The 18,326-nt window shown below is 38.8% G+C and overlaps 1 protein-coding gene across 3 annotated transcripts in view; it reads right to left on the reverse strand.

The window, feature by feature from the left end:
• The window catches only part of LOC105217799 (lachesin), a 329,292-nt gene that overhangs the window by 143,198 nt on the left and 167,768 nt on the right, over window positions 1-18,326 (reverse strand). The window lies entirely within an intron of this gene.

The raw sequence follows: 18,326 nt of genomic DNA on the forward strand, positions 1-18,326 counted from the left end.
GCGAAACGAATGGGTCTGGTGGTGAACGAGGACAACACGAAATATCTTCTGTCATCAAACAAACAGTCAGCGCATTGTTGGTTGTGGGAGTACTTAAAGTAGTATGCTAGATTCTCCCTTTTATACATTTTTGCTTTTAGAATATTTAGTTTAATTAGTCAATTGAGGAAGCCTTAGAATTAATGTAAATACAAACCAAAATTTTGAGTTGCTTTCATCTCTTTCAATAGATAACAAAACAGGCTATGATTTCTTTGGTTTCAAGCCTGTTAATGTATGCTTTGGGATCTTGTATCTAAGAGTAACAAGTCGTCCCGTTCCTATGACAGTCGGTTCTACGTAATCGAAATGCACCCGTAGTTTTAGCCAGCCAAGGACTGTCAAATCGATAGCATGAAAATTATTTGGGGAAAGTTTTATGCCGCTACTAAAACAAAAGTCGTCCTCCAGCTGTGCGCAGGGGACTGTTTAAATAGAGTTCCGATGAACTAGCAAAGCATAGATCAGGATGGGGTGAATACGCTGACTGAGACAAGACGTTCAACTCCTTTTCATTCCGCCGTTGACTCAGGGGGCTGAGTTGTTGATAGTCACAGGGGCATATTGATGAAAGTAAGGCCGCTGTAGGTGGATGGGTTGGACTTGATTGATTGTCCAGTTCAGGATTCATTATTTAAGCTATCGACTCCGTGCGAATTTTTCATAAAAGCATATTATGATGATATTAACTCAGTGTTCGGTGGTTCACAAATTTTCGTGTCATTCTATCTGCAACCTTAGAGCTTGTCTAATAAGACATATTTTTACCTCCAACGCATATATATAAGAGTTAAGGATAAATTAGGCTTACTTGTACCCATTTCTCGCAGTTTGTCGCAATCGCCCAACTTTCGATCAGTTCACAAAATGATGCCGCCAGCAGCAACAAATATTCAACTAAGTCCATTGTACAACTTCGTCGTCGTCACGCTTCGCGCAATCGTTGACCGCGGACAACGGCAGAGAAACAAGGCATGTCGGCGTTGCCGAGCGTGTCGAGTCGAGTCGAAGTTTGAATCAGAGAAAAAATTGTCGTGACGCACAAATCACTCACACACACACAAGCACACTCATTTACTCACGAATCAGATGCTCCGATAAAGGCACTATGTTGTTGCTATTGTGGTTAACATTGTTGTTGTTTTGCTACTGTAATTTTTGTTTTTCGGGAAAAATGCAAGTAAGTTGCAAGTCAACCGCTATTCAATAGCAGCTTATTGCTTTTGTTGTTTTTGCTGAAATAACTATGAATTTAAATGTTGTTGTTGTTGTAGTATGGTCAGCGAATTTTTTTTTTGTGCTTTTTTGCTATTTATTGAATTAATATTTGTATATTTTTTTCCATTTTCCTTTTTTATTCCCACAGGACCTTAAGCAGGAAAGTGTTGCTATTGTTGTACTACCAATTTATAGCCGTACAACACTATTAACATCCGTTGCAGAGTGCTATCTGCATCATCACCTTCTATCCCCAGTCCATCACCTTTCACCGACCCAATACCGGTGGGCAGCGGGTGTGCAAGTGACCAGTTGCCGTGCTGACTGCTTACTGATTCGTCGGTCCACGCGTCACTGCTTCCGCTTTTCGTCGCTTTGCTTTGCCGGCTGCTTGCTTAGTGGGTGGACCGAGAAAGTTGCTGCTGCTTTTGCGCTCTGCGACGATGCTGTGTTGCCAGTTTTGGAAAAAGTTTGCGCCTTTCTTTGCTCCCAAAGCTGTTGCTGGTGCCGTTGCTCTTTGGTGCCACTTCAGCACCAACTCACAATCTGCGCGTACTTCTTGCTATTATTATGTGTTTTGTTTAATTTTACCTTTATACAGTGGGCCTTAGGTAATTTTTCGGGATGGAAATGTTAAAAGATTTTTGTTTTTAAAGTGTTCAGCAAATAGTTTATTTTCTCCATTAGTTCGAAGAAGTTCCCTTCTAAAGTTGATGAAATGAGGAGAGTTTTATGAACTCTAAATACCTAGAGAAATTCAGTATCACTCAGCCTGATAAAAGTAGGTTTTTAAGTATCCGACCAAGGACTGTTAAATTGACAGCACTCTTCATGCCAAAAAACCTCACAAAACGAAGTCAGGTGATGTTCAGAAACTAGAAATAATATTTCTATTCGCATTGTATTACGAACTGCCGCTTTTTGAATTCACCAACAACACTTCAACAGTTTTTTCTCTCAATTGTGGATATTCATAATAAGGGGACATCCATTGGTAGTCTCTTTTTGATCAAGCAGTTAATTTCGAATAGTTTATTTATTTCCAAATACGTCAATTTTGCATATTAATACCTAGTTTATATAAAATTGACCTAAGGCATCATTTTTGATGCGTTGTTTTGATAAAATTACATAGTCAAAAATCAATCGGTTAGAAGGTTCCAGAGAAAGTGAGTCAAATCTGCCAAGCAGAGCTTCTGAAAACGTGATTCGGATTTCAACTCAGTTCGATGAACTTACTTTTTCGTTCGTATTATTGCTCTCCTTACCGACTTGAATATAACTGCTAGCGGAATTTTATCATTCTTCTTCGAGGATTCTAGAACCACCAATATATTTCTACTGGCAATCTATTCAGAAAATCGACAGCCCGGCTTACTATACATTTCATTGCTATTTAATGTTTTCGTAAGTTCCGAGGGCTAAGAGAGGTAAAAATTTTAGCCATAGAGGGGTCCGAAGTAATATTAAAAAGTATTAGTATAAGTTGAGTTACTGCTGTTTGTTCACAGAGCTTCTCTAAGGCGAGACTTGTGCTATGGAATACTTTGTTTTGATATGATGGAGACCACCAGTATGCGCATGCATATGTATCTAGAGGAGTGTAATGGTGTCTCACTCTCTGTGTCGCACAGTACAAATGTATGTATGTTGCTTGTTGTTGTAGAGCAGCGTGTAGTTGTCGCATTATGATCATATACAGCTCGTTTGGAATGTGATTCTGCTCATATGGCACACAACAGCACATAATACATATATTTAAAGTTTTTTATAACAGCAACGTGTCGCATCACACCAACAGCACACCAGCATCGTTGTTGCTGCAACGCAACGGTCAAAAATTGCTGAAAACTCATTTCAGTCTCGAATTGTTCGAAATTTGTCACGTCGCCTTTCATTCTTGGCCGCCTTCCCGAAGGAGATCCACAGAGGCGGAAGTAGAAAATTGGCAATCGTCTTCGTGCGTTTCAACAGAGCTACAATTTTTGTGTTGCTTTTGTTTTTGCATTTATATTTCATATCGAAATTTGTTCGCCGCCTCGCTGCGATAGCGTGTCTCCTGTGTGTGGGAGTGTGTGCGTGTTTCGTGTGCGCGTCTTCTGTTAATGTTTAAGTGTCGCTATTGTCGCGGCGGAAATTGTCTTCACTCGGCAACACCATTAATCAGCACATTGCGTGTGTGCGTGTCAAATTCGTGTTTGTGTTATTTTGTGTGGGAGTGTGGGAATGTGAGCGCCAAATGCGCGGTTGCTCGGCTCGTTGCTTTAACAATAATTTATTATACAAAGAAGTTTCAGTTTAAGAATTTATGACATAATTTTGTACTGAATTAGCTGAATGAATTATAAATATGACGAGAGTGAAATCAACAGCCGCTAACGGTATTCGACCACATTGTTGGTGTGAACATGAAAATTCAATTGTTTATGCAACAAACCCCTAGGGGTTTGTTTCACTGCGGTAAATATGTAAGTGAAAAGTCAGATTCTCAGTGAAGAGAAGAAGCTTCAATGTGTTTTTTTAGGATATAAAGGGACTTCCAATAAGAGAGAGGAGCGTATTAAATCCGACAGTGTTTGATGTATTGTTATTAAAACTCTTTTATATAGAGACGAAAGACTCAAGTGAGACATTGTAAGTTATACATGCGAGATGTTTGATATGCCTGTCAGAAGTTCCTAAGTTGCCACGAACCCAGGTAGTCAGTATTTATTGATCGTCTCGTATAGAGGTTTCTACGGACATCAGTTCTTTGATTAATCTTTAGACCAGCGACTTCTAGACCTCCTGAGATCTTGGTTCACATTCCATTAGCTAACTACATTCAAAAACAACAACATGGTTTAATTGTTGTCCTAACATATTCGAATCTAGAAGTTAGCAGTCCTATGAGGGGATTCTTGAGATGTTCGACAGCACCACTCAAAATACTCTTGATTTTATTTCGAAAAAATTATTTCGACGTGGAAAACCAGTCAAGCTCATAACCGTGCTCATACTAGCATCTTTTTAGATTTTGTTAGATTTAGTCCGTTCCAAACTGCACACCCTTGTGTTAGAAATGTTGTTATATTTTCTTAAAGAATTCCCGCAGCACAACAGCATCCTCAACAATTTCTACACGACTAAATGACCTCAATTTTAATAGTACATCAAAGCATTTTCCTTTCCTTTGTTACAACCCAGTGCCAAGAAAGTGTCTATATATTATAATTTAATATTATAAATATCGTTCAATAAGTGTATAACAAATCAATATTTATGCGCTATAATTTTGCCGCATGCCACACATTTCATTAACAAAATTTCCTAAGGCGATATTAAATGAGTCTGTTTGTGCTGGAGAACTTCATTACTCACATTTAAGGCAAATTAGTTTCGACTATGCGATGTGTGTGTTTGTAGAGATTTACAAAGATCCCTGCAAGAAAGCCCTTACCAACTGTCCTGACATAAGTTTGTGCCACCCTCTGTACAATTATTGTGTGCTGAAATGTTAGAGCCCGTATACAAAGTGAAGTATCAGACTTTGACAGGACAAAAGAGATCAATGTTTAAATAGTAATAAATCAGGGTTGATTTTGTACTGTCAAATATTCTATTTTCCGTTTCTTTTTTTCCTCCAGGTTATTGCTTTGACTTCATAAGTAAATTTTCTATAATCCACAAGAGACTCAGGATTATTTTCGAAGTCAAGTCGAAGCCATATGGCATAACAAAAATACGGAAGGTATATCTTTTCCGTTGCTAACAACAGCTTATAAAGAAAGAAACGGTCTGTAACTCTCTTAGATGCATCTAAGGACTTCCGTAAATTTCTCATCTGTATTTGTAATTTTATCTCTAAAAATAGTTGAAGCGGCGTAAAATTAAAAAATAATTTTTTTTTTTTGAACTCACTCCGAGACATCTTACTTAGGGTCTATATAAACTAGAATATAATGATATACTTCAACAATGATGAAAAATTATAATTTGAAGTAAATCAAAAATATATATTCAAAATATTTGTTTGACGAATAATTCGATATATCTGATGTCACCAGTCTCGAGTCTCTAGTAGGTATTTTAATGAACTTCGAGAGTAATTCTAACTTAAAATTATTACTGGGTCCAGGTCTGTAGTAACAGTAGTACGGTGAATTTTAAAAGCTTTGCATTCATAAAGCCCATATTACTCGTTTTCAAGGCCCCAGCAAATCTTCCAGCAGGGTTTAGATACATATATGTATATTTATATATGTATACATATATAAATAAGCATAACGCGTTGTACTGGCAAGTATAGTATTACATTATCAATTTATTTTCGAAGTCAGTTCCGGTCCGAACTATAAAATTTCAATACTCAATTTAGTTGTAATGGTAGCTGCAAGCTTAAGTATGTATATATATATGTATGTGTGTGTGTGTGAGTGGCTGCGTGCCCATGAAGTGACATGGTGAACTCTTGTTGTTGTTGTTGCTATTGTAGCAACTATTGAATTTGCATTATGCAGTAAAATATTTACATATCTGCACAGTATTTGCTGGGGGCAGCAGCAGCAGCGACGCATGCAATGGAAGTGAACAAATATTGCACCTACCATGCCCCAAGAGATGTGGCCAGGGAGAGGGAAGCAAATTCGTTAGTTTGCATGAGTTAGTGGAGCAAGCATGCACGTGTGTTTGTGTGTGTGGGTTACATAAATACATATGTATGCCATGTTTTACTATTTTCTGATTTCAATTTCTATTTCTATGCTGCTTCCGTTACATAGACACCCACACGCCCACACATAGAGAATTAACGTGTCCTTCACGGCGTTCGTCCTTTCTTGCCACACGTTTTTTCGGTTTTGCCCCAAATGCACTCATAACACTTTATGCCATTTGTCTCACATAGCCCAATGCCATACGCACACTCATACACAAACATATATATATCCAGTCCACTCCCGTGCCCCATTTTTTATGCGCCCGGCTCCATCGTATAGCATGTGGCAAGCGGCAAGCGTACGTCTGTTGAGGCCATAATTCACTGCTTGCTGCCCGCAACTTCGTTTGTGGTGTGAAAGACGACGACATATAAATGGGTGTATACAGTTATTTATGCGCCTAACTGTACATTTATTATTGTATGTGTGTGTATATATGTCTATGCATCAAATCGTATTTGTATTGTGCTGTATTGCTGGCTGGGCAGCTAGAAAAAGTCTGCTGACGCTTGTTGTTGTTGTGGCAGGACTTGTGGAAAAAGTAGCAGCAGCAGCCGTCGTAGTAGTAGCAGTAGTAGTAGCAACCATCGAAGCAATATATAGTAGAAGTGCAGAAAGTTTTCTGAAGAGTTGTTCACGGTTGTTGCTGTTGGTTGCCACACGCTTGCTGCACCCACAGGCGTTGACTCTACGCATTGCTATTACTGTAATACTACTACTACATATTAGTACAGGGTGGTTAAATGATCGGTTTTTTTTCCAAAAAGGTTCACCCTTGATTGGCTTTGTAACGTTTAAAGTATCTCTAAACCTTAGAGTCGATTTATGATTCCTCGCGCCATAACATCTTACAATAAGAATCGCCGAGCTAACAAATAATCCATTTACTGAGCTCGACGCCCAAGATATTTGCTCCTGTAGACTAAGCGAAGTGATTAGAATCCTCATTACATTACTAAAGAACTTTATAATAGAGCCAAAGCACTTTGTCTAATCATAATGGACTTGACGCTTCGTCAGGAGTATTCGGGTGTCACAAAGCACAGTCGATGCTGTCTACGTGAGATTCTCTGTAGATCCAAAACCTAACCTAGACTATGCGGCCCGGTTCGATAAAAATCGTTATCAAGTATTCTTTTAACTTCCGGCTTAAAATGTTGATCTTTGGATCAGGGTCAAAAATTAAATCACACAAAAAGTTCCTTTATAGTATGGACTGTATGTGATGGCATGATTCGATATTCTTTTGAATCCACGTTCATAAAGTTGTTTCGCCGAGCTCCCGGTTATCTACTTTAAAGTCAGTACCAATCTCTCTTTCAAACTCTAAGGATGGCTCTTACTATCATGTTTTGAAATCCATTTGCTTTCTAACTATTTCAAATTTTATACTTAGTATCCTAATTTTTGCCTAAGATTATTGTCAATAGATAAACGGAGTCCACTTTCAAGAAGATGTTATCACGATATAATAGATCAAAAACAATAAAACATTATTGTTCTAACATTGGTCGCCCTCCCAACGGCTAGAAAACTCGATAAAATTTATCTGTCTTGAAAAATCTCGAATAGAAGAGGTCTCTTTAAAAAAGAGGTCGTTGAATATGGAAGTATATCCTTCCACTCGTGAACAATCGTTGTTAACCTTGACATGGGTTACATCGGGATGGGTGTTATAAGGCCTTCTTAATTAATTTTCTCCTGTATATGTATATAGTGAAACCCGCTAAACAAACGCTTTGGGAGACTCATTTCGATCAACACACTAATTTTTAAACGTAATTGGTTTGGAACTGAGCTCAATATCCGGTGTCGCAAACCACCAACTTTCAATATATTGTCAGTATTAAAAAACAACAACCGGACCACCCTCTATCTACAACCCACACCATTACCAATGTCACTATTATTATATTTATTGTTATTGTTGCCACAGTTGTTACTTGTGATTTGTTTTTGCGACTGACGAATGCCTGCTCTGGCTGCTCCGGCTGTGATACTGTTGTCGCTGTCGTTGGCGGTGGCATTGGTGTTGGTGGTTTTGGCGGATTTAGTTGCCAAAGGATAAATAAGGATTGAGATTGCAGCTGCTACCATTACCGACTACAGGTCGTAGTTGCAAGTTTCTACTTAGGCGCCTTCAACTTGCCACACGCACTAACACACACAAACAGCGTTGGCGTGGCGTGCGACTAGCGGTAACTTTGGTATTACAGCTGCCATTCGTTTCAATTCGTACGACATCATTTTACTTTAAGCACTTGAAATATTCTTTTCTCCGTTTGCGACAGCTACAGCCGGAGCGTCTTTGTCGCCAATGTTTTCACTCTTTTGCCGTAAACTTCGGAATGTGCGTTGTGCAGTGATGCTTTGTTCCACTCCACAATATGTGAACCTCAGCACAGCCAGCCACCTTGAGCTGCTGCTGCGGCTGCTTATCAACATCTTCAACTTCACGGCGGCGCTGCTTGCACCTTTCCTACTTTATGGGCTCATACTCGTATATCCCTACATAGTATACTCCCACATACATATTTATAAATCCCATTTTTTATAACGCTATTACATTTCTTCGTCGCACCAACAATTGTATCAACTTCAGCCGCTGTCGCTTTCCCCGCTCCGGCCGTTACCGCAGTCTCAACTTGTTCTGGTTACAGCACAAACTGATTGCGTTGTTTCTCTATTGTCGCCGTTCTCTTGTGTTATCCATTTGTAGTGTGTATGTTTATGTGTGCGTGTCCATCCACCTCCCTTGGACGCATCCATATATTTTCCATTTTTTGCTTCGCTGCTTTGCTTTACGTTCCGTTTGTTTGTCTCGCCAGCTCAGCTCAACTTCTGTCTTGCAGACGCCCTCCTTTGCTGCTGCTTCTTGGTCACCTTAAATTTTTTCTCGCCCAGCAATCCGCTCAATCGCCCTCTTTGCCTTCCTTGACCTCTGTGTTGCTAATGGTGTGTGCATATGTCTTGAATTGTTGATTTGTTATTTGCTTGTGTATTGCACAGTTATGGGCAATGAAATAGAAGCACTTGCACAGAATCACTGGCAGAGACGATAGGTAAGATTTGGTAGAGTTTTTTTCTTTGATTGGAGTTGTTATATATAATGTGAATGCTTTCATAAGTTTTAAAAATGGCTGAAGACTACTGAACTTCATGACAATAGCTTTCATAACATCAAAAAAATTTGGAATCAACCCGTGTTCTAATACCCTTTTAATAACAATAATACAAACTTTAACAAATTTCAGAAATATATAGAAATGTTCATCGATTAAAGAAATGTAACTATATAGAACTAGCGGACTCTACAGAAGTTGTTTTAAAATGATATTACAAGTTATTAGGATATTAAACAAAGTATGAAATCAAAGAAACATAATAAAATAACTTCATTATTCTTATACTTATTATATTAATAAATAACTAATTATTATAAATTTGTATTGAATAGATTGATAGAACACCACCAAAAATTATAATCTTAAAAATAATTAAATATACTATAATAATAAATTGGACTACTAATTGTAATCACTCGGTACTACAAACCCTTCTCAAATCCACTTGAAGAAACAAAAAAAATTTAATTCACATCGGTCGAGGCGTTTAGGAGAAGATTAGTGAGAGTTAAAAATAAAGATACTAGATTATAAAGCAACATGTGAGAGATGAGAAACAGGTTAAGGCCCTAGAGGCTTTGTGCTGATAGTTTGCTTCACCAAATTCCTCTCAGAGACCAAAGACCTTGCTAGCTTCAGTGTTTGAGAAGTATAGAAGATATGGCGCCGAATCTTTTGACCTCTACTCAAACCACCAGAAGTTATAATCAAATTTAAATAAAGTTCTCCATTGCTGAAGATGATAAATGTAAAAACAAAGAACAAAACACATCGTTTGTCATTTCCCACAGGGCACATTTGCCTCTAGGTTGCGCAACCAACAATTATCTCAATGTGCCATTTGCCGGTAAAAATTTGTCAACAGAGGGCGGGTACTTGACTTTTAAGATCCGATTGAACCAGATCGCAAATACGACAAAGCACTAACAAGAAGTCAAGTCTTTCTGAAGGTCTACTTTATATTCCATTAATTTATGTCTACAGTAAATACATTCTGGAGTTCAAGATTTGTGAACTTAAACTTTTTGGCCAATATATTAGACAGAACTTTGTCAGGGCTGGAAATTACCGAACCAGAATTATAGAATAATTTGATAAGGCTTGAAGAAAACAAGTAATGGTTGAAAATTAATACATATATGTACCAAGAACTGTGGTTCGAAATATTTGAAAAAATACTCATTTCTCTTTAAGGTTATCTGAACTGTGTCCATCGATAGGTTCGGTTACACTGGTAGACTGTAAAGCCACACATAGACCAGTTTTGGTCCTTTGCGATACCAGATGGAGTACCGTCACTTGGTTAATGAGGAGTAGTCATCCTTTAGGATACCAGCGCTTGTTGCGAATTTCAAAAGGCTTTGTGGTTTCACCAACGAAATCTCTTCCAGATTAACGTAATGTGTAGTCCCCAAATGCTGAAGCCGTTGTCTTGATAATGCAGGACATTCACAGAAGAGGTGCTCTATTGTTTCTCTGGTCCTTGCTTTTGACATTTCCTGCAGTCTTCGCGATTTATCAGCCCCATCTTGTAGGCGTGCGCCGCCACAAGACAGTAACCAGAGAGTATGCCGACCATATTCTTACATTTGCTTCTGAGCGTCAATAGAAATCTCGTGTACTTCTTATCTACCGCCTTACACATAACTTTTGCGGTTTTGCATCCCGGTATATTCTTCCAGCTCGCTTTGAACTTTTTTACGAAGATTCTGTCTAGATCATCATATAGGCAGTGTATAGTAGTATACGCCTCGTTTGGCAATCTCAACCACTATCTCGTAACCCCCTATGCCCTAGTGGCCTGTCGCCTATTTCTGCCGACATCATCCACTGCTGTCTTACCACACAAGATACTTTTGGCCAATATGCTGAAAGAGTATTGCCTTGGTTGCCGCCTGACTATCTAAGTATATGTTGACTTTAGAGTATACTGTTGGTACGCTTAAGGATAGCTCAGCGGCTTTTCCAATTGTCAACACCTCCGCTTGAAATATACTGCAGTGATCCGCTAGTTTGAATGGTTGCCTTACACCTAACTCCGTCCTCCATTTTCGAGCCGTCCGTAAATATAATTAAATTGCTGCGCGCAGGTGTCCATCCATAAACCACATAAAGTTGAATTTCCGATACCTACTATAACGAAAAACTCTTTAGTTTCAAACCAAATAATACATTTTTTAGAAGTCTCTGCGTTTATGGAGTAGATAAAGTCTTCTGCAGAAATTTCCTCAGATGAAGAAAGTCAACATTCTCAGTCATTGTGTCATTTGCGTAAAATTTGTTTTATGTTTTTATAATATTATGCGACCGTTTTCGCTAATATTACAGACACAGAACCTGATTTTGATAGAAATTTTTTTAAAATGTTTTCACATAACATCTATTAACCTCTGGAGTAGGTCAAAAATCACTTTCACTTGCTTTCGTATGTCGTACTGGAGCCAGTCGTTTAGGCTAGATATAAGTGACAAATATGTACACATATAAAATTTATGATTGAAAAATTAAGACGAACTGGAAATATGTCAGGGAAAAGTTTAATCCATGGCCCCCAAAGTGTCTTAGTTTTCCTTATTTCCTTATTTTCATGCACATCTAAGATTCAAGAGCTACTCTAAAGTGTACTTATTTCACTGTCAACCACTTACTATTAGAATTCAGGTATATTTGTGTCTTTATATTCCAATGCATATATATATATACATATATATGTGTATGTGTGTCTGTTTGCCACGCTTGATTCCTTTGCATTCCGCTTTGTTCGATACTTGTGTATACTGCTTGTGTTTTTTACGGATTTCTAAGATTTTCGGTTGATTTTGTTATATTTTTTTGTTGTTGATACAACAGCAATTTCCCCCCGTCAACTGGCTGGCAGCATGTTACTACTATTGTTTTTGTAATTTGTTGTAGGCGAGCGCTTTTTCGTAGGTGCTTGAGAAAACGCAGTTTTTTTACTATGTTTATGGGCTATCGCAATGGCATATCGAATAATAACAATAGAGAGAGAGAGAAAAAAACCAACAACAACAAGAAAAAACAACAAAATAACAACGAAGAGGCCAACTAAAAATAAGCAATATCAATCGCATAAGCCAATAGCAATAAAAACAACAACAACAACAACTTCAGCGCGCTAAACATTTGCCATTCTGAAGGAACAACGAAAAAGTCACATTTGAATTTGTAACCAACAAGCCAAGGAGACCAACGCCAACGGGCAGGACAAGGACGAAACACACCGCTGGGGGGAAGATGTGTGTGTGGGTATGGCATGCTGAGCCAACGTGCAGTCCATGCAGGCAAAGGATCGCGTTTTTTGGATAACAATTCTTTCAGCGTTTGTTTGGGTGTGTTGAGAGTCTATCTGTGTGTGTGTATTTGGAAAAGTCTTCGTGACCGTATATGTAGATTTCTCAATGCGTTCGCACTCAACTCAGATAGAGATAAGCATTATATAAATCTTGTGCAAGTGAGTCTGTGCGGCTTACGCGGAAGCTAGTTTATTTATATATGTGAGTGTGTGTGTCTGTGTCTTTGGATGTGACTACCAAAAGCGCGCTTGGCCGAGTGAATATGGATGACTGGCTAAGGATTTGCGTATTTATATTTCGTAGATATGTTTGTATGTTAGCTCCATTATATTTGGACTCAGCCAGCGCCGTCTTCCGTCACACACACCGTTACATATGTATGTGTGAATATGAGTTAAAATGCAAGTGTATGTGTGTGCGTTTGTGCCAAAAGGGCCCACTTGGCATGCGTTGAATGATATAATAAAGCGAAATGAAGACAAGAAAGGGCTTTAGCTGAGTGGGCGGTGGCCGGTCGGCAAGCGCATACATATATCACCCATATGTGTACCTCAGTGTCTAAGTGAATTGAAAATATCCGCTTGCTGTTGGGACGAAGGGATGGTAATCCCTAGAGTAAAGCAGCGTATCAACTGTGTCCGCTTGCTGCATTGGCCAGCACGTCCCATAAGCCGTCCCCATTTGCATTTCCTTCTTCGCGCTTCGGCCTCCCTCTTTGCGCTATTTTTACGTACTCACTCGAGCTCCTTCAATCTTTCACCGATTCATTGTGTATTTGCGCCCCAAATTTTTATGTAGTTGCATATAAATTTGAGGTATTAAAGCAATTCGGATTTAATTGAAAATAAAAATAAAAAACAAATAAATATAAAAGTGCACACACACACACACACGATTGCATAAACATATTCTGTGTGTGTGTGAAAAATATTTATGATCTTTAACACAGTATGGCTTTCAATTCAATTCTTCTCGGCCACTTACACACACATATGTGAACACATAAACACGCCTTATCCATATCCTTATCCATACAAAGTATAAGGATTTATATGCTTGTATCACACAGATGAATGCGTGAGTGTGTGTTTATCTTTTGAGCGCAAAGCATAAAAATATTTATTTCAATACATATGCACACACACAGCAATACATGCTCGTACCATAATGACCGTGCCGTAATGAGTATGCCATACTTGAAATGATATATTGAAATCGCCGGGGTTTCACTTAAAGAAAGCAGGCTTTTGGCCAGCGTTGAGAGCTTTATTCGTTGGCGAATATTTGGTTGCGAAAATAAAGTTGTTTTGTGGTAAACAAATGACCCGCATAAGCGTAGATAAACCAAAAGTGCCGAATTAATGAGCTCTTGATTCTTCTTCTTGATTGATACTTAAATCTTAGAACACTATTGAAGTAAATTTAAACTGATTAGTTTTAACTAACTTTAATTGCACCATTTTGGCTTTACATATCACACTTGAAGACAGGCTTTTCTCCAATTGCTTCAATCACGGATTTTTACGCCGTCTATGCAACTATAACTTTCAGCGCGAAAACTGCGTTTTAATACATAATAAGAGCAGTTCTAAGGTGAATCGCAGGAGGTGCCCTTAATAAAGTAGAAATTTCACATCTCACTTAGTCGTTCTAACTGGCCATTGGTACTCACGCTGTTAGGTTCAAAATCTTACCGGATGCTAGCCGTAGAAGCTGTCTCAAGGAGGACGAGCTGGAATCATCTCATAACTTTCTTCTGGAATGTCCCACCTTTATTAGATCTACACAAACATTTCTTGGATCTCTCTTTTTCGAACAATCGCGCAAAATAGAGTTTATAGAAGTAAAATATCTCAAAAGATTTGTAATACGGTCAGTGCGCTTGTCGAATCCTAATACCTAATCAAGTGGGGATCTTGATTTCATAAAGGTATGTCTTCCATAGTCTACTTGTGTTTCCTCTCTGCGGAACAGCCGTATATAACCTAAGATCAGTTCTGCAAGTTAGATTATTATTATTGATAACTTCATCAACGTGTATTTCTCCGCCATTTCAATTCACTTTGAATTCTAGATTATCTGCAAACATGGTATCTTATAAGAATATTGTCTAGGAATTTTCTCAATAAATTACTTATGCCCGGTTTCACAGTTCGTACTTAAGTTCTGCCCAAATAAAATCTTAGCTAAGCATTGTTGTTGACTGAGTAGTCATATTCTTTTCACAGTTCAATTCTATTATGATAAAGGGTGATTTTTTAAGAGCTTGATAACTTTTTTAAAAAAAAAAACGCATAAAATTTGCAAAATCTACTTTACTTTTTGAAGATAATTTCATTTAAATGTTGACCGCGGCTGCGTCTTAGGTGGTCCATTCGGAAAGTCCAATTTTGGGCAACTTTTTCGATCATTTCGGCCGGAATAGCCCGAATTTCTTCGGAAATGTTGTCTTCCAAAGCTGGAATAGTTGCTGGCTTATTTCTGTAGACTTTAGACTTGACGTAGCCCCACAAAAAATAGTCTAAAGGCGTTAAATCGCATGATCTTGGTGGCCAACTTACGGGTCCATTTCTTGAGATGAATTGTTCTCCGAAGTTTTCCCTCAAAATGGCCATAGAATCGCGAGCTGTGTGGCATGTAGCGCCATCTTGTTGAAACCACATGTCAACCAAGTTCAGTTCTTCCATTTTTGGCAACAAAAAGTTTGTTAGCATCGAACGATAGCGATCGCCATTCACCGTAACGTTGCGTCCAACAGCATCTTTGAAAAAATACGGTCCAATGATTCCACCAGCGTACAAACCACACCAAACAGTGCATTTTTCGGGATGCATGGGCAGTTCTTGAACGGCTTCTGGTTGCTCTTCACCCCAAATGCGGCAATTTTGCTTATTTACGTAGCCATTCAACCAGAAATCATAAGACCATAAATCGGACGTAAAGCGCGAAACACATTTCGAACCGAACACTGATTTTGGTAATAAAATTCAATGATTTGCAAGCGTTGCTCGTTAGTAAGTCTATTCATGATGAAATGTCAAAGCATACTGAGCATCTTTCTCTTTGACACCATGTCTGAAATCCCACGTGATCTGTCAAATACTAATGCATGAAAATCCTAACCTCAAAAAAATCACCCGTTATATGGCAGCACAATGAAAAACATTTGTTTACAAATACCATCTGACAAATTGAAATTATTGTTGATGAAAAATATCTTTGCCACGAATAAATTTAGAATCTGGGAAATGGATGGAAACAGTAAAAGGACACCGAATTTCACCGCACTGCTTAAGTCTCCCATTTTCAGTACTTAAGCAGAACTTAAGTATGAACTGTAAAACGCAATATTTCTGTTTTATCTTAAGCACAACCTAAGCACTGACTGTGAAACCGGGCATTAGCATTTGTTTTCTTCTTACAGCAGGTAGTCACTTGGCTAGTTGAACTATAGTTTTCTATATTATTGTGAAGTAATGTGACGCATGCCGGAGACCAAAGCTCACAACCTATTGACCATAGTTTGAACTTATGAACTTTCTTTGGTGTTGAAAGTTTAACTAAGTCTTATAAAATTCAGATATGAACTGCGGAGTAGCAGTTTTCTAAAGTTGAGTACACTACTCTTTGCGCTGTCAAAATAATTTTCTTATATTTATATTTCAATCTCGCTATTTCCAGAAATGAAATATTATTATAAATCAGAATTAGATCTCCATTAGATTTTTATTTATTATGGTCCAGCACTCATAAATTTACACCAATTATCCTTACTGCTTGGTATTCCGAAACGCCTAATAAGCTTAGGATATTCCAAATTGCCTTCAGAATATATGAAAGCAGATGAAAGATAGAATTTTATAGACTTCTCGAATACTTTTGTAAAGGAAGTGAAACATTTTCCGTATGAAAGGGTTCAACAATTTTGCCAAGGACTAAAAAGGATAATCGTTTTATGTACGCGACATTTACTCATTATCATTATAATCATATCAATGAGGTAACGGTTATTGGTCGAACGCACCATTTGCAACAAATATTATAGAGACCTACCATACCAGCGCTGCACATAGTTACAAACGAAACAGCAAACAAAGTCCTTTCGAGGCAACCAAACGAAAATCCCAAAAATATATTGACTTCATATCTCATACTTTTTCATTGACTTACTTCACTTGCAGCGCAGCGTACAAAGCAGGAAAATAATGAATAAAATGCGAAAAAAGCAAAAAAAGAAGAAATAAAGCAAAGCCAAAAGCCTTTGCTGCCGCGTACAAAATATGCCTTTCGGCCGAATGTGTTGTAGCAGCAAATATGCGGCCGAAATTGCCAACGGCTGGGCTTGTTGCCTTATTTCAGACAACAAAACCCACTCACATACACACACATATACATACTTTTGAGTGTGTTTGTGCTTATGCTGCTCGGCCGCCGGCTTCAGCTGTTTGTTAGTGAGCCGCTGGCAATTTCACGCTGCAACTGTGCGGCAATTGCGATTTTATCAACATCAACGGCAGTACGGCAGCCTGCTGCCAGCCCTATGCCCTCTCTCCTCGCGCGCTCGACTTCTGCGTTGCAGAAAGCGCTCTCACGCCGGCACAAAGCGTTTGTGCAGCTGCCTGCGACACGCTGAACGCTACAATTATTTGTTATTGTTATTTTGGTTGCTCAAATGCTCTTGTTGTTGTTGTTTTTCATGCTGTTTTTGTTGTTGTTGCTGTAATTGCTTAAGTGCTTTTGCAGTAAATTGTGTCGCTTATGGTATCTTTCTTCCAGCCAACTACACAGGGTACACACACACACAACTGTCGTAGCAGCCCGCGCTGCTCTCTCTCCCTCCGCCTCTATCTTGGTAGCTTGCTCAGCCACTAAGCTTTTCAGCCGCTTAGCCGCTTAATAGCACAAAAGTTTTTGGCACAAGCGACTGACTTTCCAGATTGCACGAATATTGCTGTCGCCCCGACCGCTTCGACTCTTCGTGTATATTGTCGCTGTCAGAGGTTGAACCCATGAAGGGTTGCCTGCGGGAATACCGCTCGCTTGCACACACACACACACACACACACACACACACACACACACATCCATATATTCATACATATAAACAAACTGTATTTGCAAGCTGTAATGAAGGAGAGTCGGCAAGTGACTCATATTTGCCTACTAACACAAGCTTCGGCAAACCCAATTGAAGTTGTCGTGCTTCGTCCCAGGCGTGCGCCCTTCGTTTCCCCTTCCACCCCTCAGTCGATCTATGTGTGTACGCTGCAGTGCTTTAAAAGCCCATTTAACCTTTTACTCGACCCAACTCTGCCCACACTGTTTGACTCTCGCACTTGCCTCTGCCTTGCGTCGCCTGCATCGCTTAATGACGTCGTCGATGACCCTTTTTGTTTTGGGCCCCATATTCTTCGCCCCAAATGTTTTTCGTTAAGTGAATAAAATGTTATAAGTTTTTAACTAATTTTATGTTGATCCTCTCGAGATAAATACCTCGGCTCGTGCTCATCCCAATGTTGTGGCGTCGTGGCGCTGTGCTGTGGATGCCGCTCTCGCTAAGGCGGCAAGCCGTGGCGACGTGGTGTGCCAAGTGCTGGCGTACTTAGTTAATAAGAGTGGCGACATTTTGAGTCATGGCGGTTTACATGATTTCATTTACCTTTTATGCAGAGATTTTGTTGTTGCTGTTGTAGTTGTTTTGGTCGATTTGACCTTTTTCGTGTCGCGTTGTGTTTTTAATTGCTTGTTTCTCATTTCGCCTTCATTTCACTTTCATTTTCTTGACGCTTTTACTTTTGGGCGCCGCTGCACCTTTTTTCTTTTTCTTTTTATTTTTGTTGTAATTAAATTGTTTTATTTATATATTTGTTGTAATTTTTATTTCTCTCCTATTTTCATTTTCTTTTATTTCCTCTTTTGATTTTCTTCGCTTT

This window comes from Zeugodacus cucurbitae, chromosome 2 (genome assembly GCF_028554725.1).
Source record: "Zeugodacus cucurbitae isolate PBARC_wt_2022May chromosome 2, idZeuCucr1.2, whole genome shotgun sequence".
NCBI classification, from domain to species: Eukaryota; Metazoa; Arthropoda; class Insecta; order Diptera; family Tephritidae; genus Zeugodacus; species Zeugodacus cucurbitae.